Source organism: Arachis stenosperma, chromosome 9 (genome assembly GCF_014773155.1).
Source record: "Arachis stenosperma cultivar V10309 chromosome 9, arast.V10309.gnm1.PFL2, whole genome shotgun sequence".
Taxonomy (NCBI): Eukaryota; Viridiplantae; Streptophyta; class Magnoliopsida; order Fabales; family Fabaceae; genus Arachis; species Arachis stenosperma.
Window position 1 is genome coordinate 126,911,510 of NC_080385.1, and position 7,883 is coordinate 126,919,392.

General features: G+C 38.7%; 1 non-coding gene across 1 annotated transcript; it reads right to left on the reverse strand.

The window, feature by feature from the left end:
• Positions 1-3,740: 3,740 nt before the first annotated feature.
• On the reverse strand, positions 3,741-3,848 carry LOC130952561 (small nucleolar RNA R71). Its single transcript, XR_009074741.1, has one exon. It is a non-coding gene; the product is annotated as a small nucleolar RNA R71 (small nucleolar RNA).
• Positions 3,849-7,883: the final 4,035 nt, after the last annotated feature.

A 7,883-nucleotide genomic window follows, 5' to 3' on the forward strand; every position in this document is an offset into this window, starting at 1 on the left:
AGTAGGGTCGAGGTTATTAGTTATATTCATTTATTTGGGGTCGATTAGCAGACGAATAATAGAATATAGCGAAGCAGTAACCAAAAGATAAAGGTAGAAAGAGAAAGTAGAGGCAATAAAAAGCAGAACACAAACAAAAGAATACAAGAAAATAAAACATAGAAATAGCATACAAGCAGACAAACACAAAGAAATAGATCACACACAGAAAGGAATGCAACAGAGAATGATGCGCAGATAAGAATGATGCATGTCTAGTCCTAGTACAGGCCATGAGCTCATGTGTCGGTTGGCTTCCCGCAATCCCGACATTTATCCGGTCACGAGTAATCCCGATTTCCCGGATACGATTTTCCGTTCCTAAATAAATGCGCATATAATAATAGCCGCTCATTTGAGACAGCCTCTGCTTACTGCAGGAAAATATATATATACTCTGCTCTGCTCTGGGGAAGCGGAAAATAGCTGTAGGTAACTTAGTTTCCCTACAGAAGCTCTGGGTTGCATTAAGCAACTAATATATATTAAATATAGCTCTGGGTTGCATCAAGCAACTAATATATATTAAATATAGCTCTGGGTTGCATCAAGCAACTAATATATATACATATCTCTTTACTCTGTTCGGGTTTCCCTTTTCTCTGTATCTCTTTACTCTGTTTTAATTACTCTGTTCTCTGTATCTCTTTTCTCTTCTCTGATTACTCTTTTCATATATATATCTATATTACTCCTTTTCTCTTTATCTCTTTACTTTACTCTGGTTACTCTGTTTTCCGTGTTTCTCTACTCTACTCTGATTACTCTGTTCTCTGTGTTTCTCTGCTTAACATATGTATTTAAAGCTTATGTAAATTTCGGTATGAATAGTTAGCCTGTCCCAAGTATAGGTTCATTAAGTCTATACTGAAATATTTTAACTTTTCATATAATACCTAACCCTAGTCGCAACTCAAGTACTATCTAAGTTGCCCTAATTCGTTCTCTAGTCTCTGTCTATTTTTCTGTCGTTAAAACTTTACAGACTTTTTCTCCGATTTTTATCTTTTCTTTAACTTTTATCTTTTCTTTATCTTCTCCTCTCTAACATGTTATTACCACTCCCTAAGTGTTTTATGAAGGTAATTATGAGATTCTGCACTTAAAGTTGTCTTTCTAAAGCTTTTACAGAAAACCGCCTTTTCTGCATTATTTTATTATTTTTATTAAAATATTATTTTTAATTAAATATATTATTTAATATTTTATTATTTATTATTTTATTAATATATTTTCGAAAATTAACTTTACTTTAACCTTTAACCTTTAAAATTCACTTTTTACCACCCGTAACTTTTAATATTTCTACTTTTACCTCCCTAACTTTCAGAAATTACCAAACAACCCCTAAAACACCAAAAATTTACTTCCTTGCCCTTTTTAAGATCTAAGGCCTGTTCTTCATTGTTCTTCACCACACTCAAAGTGTTCTTCGTGTTCTTCGTAAATTCTTCAAATTCTTTCTCTGTTTTTACCCGTTTTTCAGTCTTTTCAGCAACCGATTTTTACCAAAATTCAAAATAAATTCCCAGCCACTAAAACCCCATCTTTTCTACATGATTTTAACACAAATTGAACCCCAATTTAGGGCCTAGGGTTTCGTTTTCCAGCAGCCCTCAAGAACAACATTCATAGCTTGAATATCACCAAATTTCATCAAAATTTCAACAACTTTCACCAAGAATAACTCATATAAGCAATCAATTTCAAGCATAACCAAACCATATCATAATCACACATCTCAAACACAATTAATCAAGATTAATTTTACCAAACCCTACCTGGTTTTGCTGCTCCTAATTCAGTTAGATTTTCAGGTGGTCCTTAAGCACTTTTTCCTCCTAAATCACATCAAGAACAACTTTAAATCCAAAAACCCTCAACTGACCAAATCTCACTCAGCATGTTAGGAAGAGATATATCACCTTAGAGTTGCTGGAAATTCACGTTTCTTGGCCCTCAAGTCAAGTTAAGCATGATTCCTAAGGAAAAATATCAAGAAAACACATGTTTACATGGTTTTCCTTGAAAACCGAATTGAAGAGGGAGGGAGACAGCCATCTCACCTTATTTCCAGCCTTGATATGTTATATGGTTATGTAGAGGAAGAAGAGAGGATCATTTTGGTGAAATCGGAGTTTTGATTTGAGTTTTAGTTCAGAAGAAATCAAGCTTTGAAGATTAAAGGGTCATGAAAGTTTCTCTCTTTTCTCTCTTCACATTTTCGGCCAAATGGAGTAAATGACCAGCCTTGGAGTGTCTTGGGGGTGTAAGGAGAGTTGTGATTGGTTGGCTTGAAGGTGGATTAAAATAATATTAAAATATCTCTAGTGTACAACTACTAAAACTAGGTGTATTGGAACACTTCCAAAAACATCTCTAAAAATTATTTTATGAGATACTAGCATAAATGACACTAGTAACATATTTATTATGAGAATAGAACATGTATAATGAGGCCTTAGCATTGCTAAAGTCATCAGAGAGTGCTGGTGCTAAGCTGCACCAGTAAACCGTAAACCCAGTTAAACCGATTTTCTGTTTTTAACAAAAACAGACCAGGTAACCTTATAATATCATTCAAGCATTTTCTAATACTAATATAATGATAATATTATACTATTATCTCTCTCCTCTCATAAATCGAGTCCGGTTCGTCAAATAGAGACTATTTACGAAAAATCAGAATCAAAACTGCCAACCGATACGGTTCAAAAACTAGGTTCTTCGCGATTGCATTATCGAGATTGCCTCAGAGGAGGTTCTAGCTTAAGAATGACATAATGATAATGAGGATTGAGATGCTTGATGATATAACAGAGGTGTTCCCTTTACTGATCTTCCGGAGAAATTCGTACTTTCAGAAAAGATCTCATGTACTCGAAAATCAGGGTTGTTACATGATTCATGTAGCTAACCCCAGTTAGTGGGACAAGGATTTGTTGTTGTTGTTGTTGTTGTTGTTGTTGTTCTCTCTCATCTCTTTCTATTTATTTATTCATTTACTAACACTCGTCTCTTCATCTAAAAATTCGAACTCTCTCTTCTCCTCTATGTTCGAATTTTTCTCATCCTTCTTCTATTCTTTTCTTCTTCTACTAACATAAAGGAATCTCTCTACTATGGTAAAGAGGATCCCTATTATTATTTTCTGTTCCCTTCTTTTTCATATGAGCAGGAGCAAAGACAAGGACATTCTTATTGAAGCAGATCCTGAACCTGAAAGGACTCTGAAAAGGAAACTAAGAAAAGCTAAATTACAACAATCCAGAGACAACCTTACAAAAATTTTCGAAAAGGAAAAGGAGATGGCAGCCGAAAATAATAATGCAAGGAGGATGCTTAGTGAGTATACTACACCTACTTCCAAGTTTGATGGAAGAAGCATCTCAATCCCTGCCATTGGAGCAAACAATTTTGAGCTGAAGCCTCAACTAGTTGCTCTAATGCAACAGAACTGCAAGATTCATGGACTTTCATCAGAAGATTCCTATCAGTTTTTAATTGAGTTCTTGCAGATCTGTGAGACTGTTAAGACTAATGGAGTAGATCCTGAAGTCTACAGGCTCATGCTTTTTCCTTTTGCTGTAAGAGACAGAGCTAGAACATGGTTGGACTTACAACCTAAAGATAGCCTGGACTCTTGGGATAAGCTAGTCATGGACTTCTTGGCTAAGTTCTTTCAACCTCAAAAGCTGAGCAAGCTTAGAGTGGATGTTCAGACCTTCAAACAAAAAGATGGTGAATCCCTCTATGAAGCTTGGGAAAGATACAAGCAGATGATCAAAAGGTGTCCTTCTGACATGCTTTCAGGGTGGACCATTTTGGATATATTATATTATGGTCTATCTGAGTTCTCTAAGATGTCACTGGACCATTCGGTAGGTGGATCCATTCACCTAAAGAAAACGCCTACAGAAGCTCAAGAACTCATTGACATGGTTGTAAATAACCAATTCATGTACACTTCTGAGAGGAATTCTGTGAGTAATGGGATGCCTCAGAGGAAGGGAGTTCTTGAAATTGATGCTCTGAATGCCATATTGGCTCAGAACAAAATGTTGACTCAGCAAGTCAACATGATTTCTCAAAGTCTGAATGGATGGCAAAATGCATCCAACAGTACTAAAGAGGCATCTTCTGAAGAAGAAGTTTATGATCCTGAGAACCCTGCAATGGTAGAGGTGAATTACATGGGTGAACCCTATGGGTACACCTATAATTCTTCATGGAGAAATCATCTAAACTTCTCATGGAAGGATCAATAAATGCCCCAACAAGGCTTTAATAATGGTGGAAGAAACAGGCCCAGCAATAACAAGCCTTTTCCATCATCTTCTCAGTAACAGACAGAGCATTCTGAGCAAAGCTCCTCTAGCTTAGCAAACATAGTCTCTGATCTGTCTAAGGCCACTTTAAATTTCATGAGTGAAACAAGGTCCTCCATTAGAAATTTGGAGGCACAAGTAGGCCAGCTGAGTAAGAACTGAAACTCCTCCTAGCACTCTCCCAAGCAATACTGAAGAGAATCCGAAAAGAGAGTGCAAGGCCATTGAGATAATCAAATTGGCCGAACCTAGAGAGGAAGGGGAGGACGTGAATCCCAGTGAGGAAGATCTCATAGGACGTCTCCCAAACAAGAAGGAGTTCCCTATTGAGGACCTAAAGGAATCTGAGGCTCATATAGAGACCATAAAGATTCCATTAAACCTCCTTCTGCCATTCATGAGCTCTGAAAACTACTCTTCCTCTGAAGAGGATGAAAATGTATCTGGAGAGCAAGTTTCTCAATATCTAGGAGCTATCATGAAGCTGAATGCCAAGTTGTTTGGTAATGAGACTTGGGAAGATGCACCTCCCTTGCTCATTAGTGAACTAGATAGATGGGTTCAGCAAACTCTACCTTAAAAGAAACAAGATCCTAGTAAATTCTTAACACCCTGTACCATGGGCACCATGACCTTTGAGAAGGCTCTGTGTGACATGAGGTCAGGTATAAATCTTATGCCACTCTCTGTAATAGAGAAACTGAGAATCTTTGAGGTACAAACTGCCACTTTCTCATTAGAGATGGCAGACAAGTCAATTAGACAAGCTTATGGAATGGTAGAGGACGTGTTAGTGAAGGTTAAAGGCATTTACATCCCTGCTAATTTCATAACCTTAGACACTAGGAAGGAAGAGGATGAATGCATCATCCTTGGAAGACCCTTCCTAGCCACAACAGGAGCTGTGATTGATGTTAACAGAGGAGAGTTAGTCCTTCAATTGAATGGGGACTAACTTGTGTTTAAGGCCCAAGGGTATCCCTCTGTAAACATGAAAAAGAGGCACGATAAGCTTCTCTCAATACAGAGTCAAACAAAGCCCTCACAATCAAACTCTAAGTTTGGTGTTGGGAGGCCATAACCAAACTCTAAGTTTGGTGTTGAACCCCCACATTCAAACTCAAAGTTTGGTGTTGAACCCCCACATTTAAACTCTAAGTTTGGTGTTGGGAGGTCCCAACAATGCTCTGAACATATGTGAAGCTCCATGAGAGCTCACTGTCAAGCTATTGACATTAAAGAAGCACTTATTGGGAGGTAACCCAATTTTTATTTATCTATATTTCTATTGTTCTTTTTATGTTTTATTAGGTTCATGATCATGTGGAGTCACAAAACAAATACTAAAATTAAAAACAGAATCAAAAATAGCAGAGGAAACAGCACACCCTGGAGGAAGAGCTTACTGGCGTTTAAACGCCAGTAAGGAGTATCTGGCTGGCGTTCAACGCTAGAACAGAGCATGAATCTGGCATTGAACGCCAGAAACACGCAGTAGTCTATCATTTAAACGCTAGGATTACACCCTGAGGAGAGCTGGCATTAAACGCCAGAAACAAGCATGGAAATGGCGTTCAAACGCCAGAAACATGCTGCAGACTGGCGTTGAACGCCCAAAACAAACATAGAGCTGGTGTTTAACGCCAGAAACAAGCATCAATCTGGCGTTAAACACCAGGATTGCATGCAGAGGGCATTTTACATGCCTAATTGGTGCAGGAATGATAAATCCGTGACACCTCAGGACCTGCGAACCCCACAGGATCACCTCAGGATCTGTGGACCCACAGGATCCCCACCTACCTCAACTCACCCTCTCTCTTCTTCACACAACCCAATAACACTTTTTCCCAAAAGCCCTTCACCAATCACCTCAATCTCTCTTCCCCATCACCTCTTCACCACTCATATCCATCCACTCTTCCCCATAAACCCCACCTACCTTCAAATTCAAAATCTCTTTCCCACCCAAACCCCTCTCCCTCCACTATATAAACCCCTCTATCCTTCTTCATTCTCACACAACACAACCCTCTCTTCTCCTCCTTGGCCAAATACGCATCTCTCCGCCCTCTTCCATATTTTCTTCTTTTTCTTCTATTCTTTCTTCTTTTGCTCGAAGGCGAGCAATATTCTAAGTTTGGTGTGGTAAAAGCATAGCTTTATTGTTTTTTCATAACCACTTATGGCACCTAAGGCCGGAGAAATCTCTAGAAAAGGGAAAGGAAAGACAAAAGCTTCCACCTCCGAGTCATGGGAGATGGAGAGATTCATCTCAAAGGTCCATCAAGACCACTTCTATGAAGTTATGGCCAAGAAGAAGGTGATCCCTGAGGCCTCTTTCATGTTCAAGAAAAATGAGTATCCGGAGATCCAATATGAGATCCAAAGAAGAGGTTGGGAAGTTCTGACCAACCCCATTCAACAAATCAGAATATTAATGGTTCAAGAGTTCTATGCTAATGCATGGATCACTAGGAACCATGATCAAAGTATGAACCCGAATCCAAAGAATTATCTTACAATGGTTCGAGGGAAATGCTTAGATTTCAGTCCGAAAAATATAAGGTTGGCGTTCAACTTGCCTATAATGCAAGAAAACGCACGCCCCTACACTAGAAGGGTCAACTTTGATCAAAGGTTGGACTAAGTCCTTATGGACATATGTGTTGAAGGAGCTCAATGGAAAAGAGACTCTAAAGGCAAGTTGGTTCAATTGAGAAGACTGGACCTTAAGCCTGTGGCTAGAGGATGGTTGGAATTCATCCAACGCTCCATCATCCCCACTAGTAACCGATCCGAAGTAACTGTGGATCGGGCCATCATGATCCATAGCATCATGATTGAAGAGGAAGTAGAAGTTCATGAAGTCATCTCTCTAGAGCTCTACAAAGTAGCCAAAAGCCCTCCACCTTGGCAAGGCTAGCTTTTTCTCATCTTATTTGCCATCTATGCTACTCAGCTGGAGTTGTCATGGAAGGAGACATCCTCATTGAAGAGGACAAGCCCATCACTAAGAAAAGGATGGAGCAAACAAGAGAGGCCATCCGTGGATCTCAAGAGACGCATGAGGAAGCTCATCATCAAGAAATCCCTGAGATGCCTCAAGAGATGCATTTTCCTCCAAAAAACTATTGGGAATAACTCAATACTTCTCTAGAAGACTTGAGTTATAACATGGACCAATTAAGGGTGGAGCACCAAGAGCATTCCATCATTCTCCATGAGATTAGAGAAGATCAAAGAGCTATGAGAGAGGAGCAACAAAGGCAAGGAAGAGACATAGAGGAGCTCAAGGACGCCATTGGTCCTTCAAGAAGAAGACGCCACCATCACTAAGGTGGACTTATTCCTTGTTCTTATTTCTCTGTTTTTCGGTTTTTATGCTATATGTTTGTCTATGTTTGTGTCTTTACTACATGATCATTAGTATTTAGCAACTATGTCTTAAGGCTATGAATAATTCCATGAATCCTTCACCTTTCTTAAATGAAAAATGTTTTTAATACAAAAGAA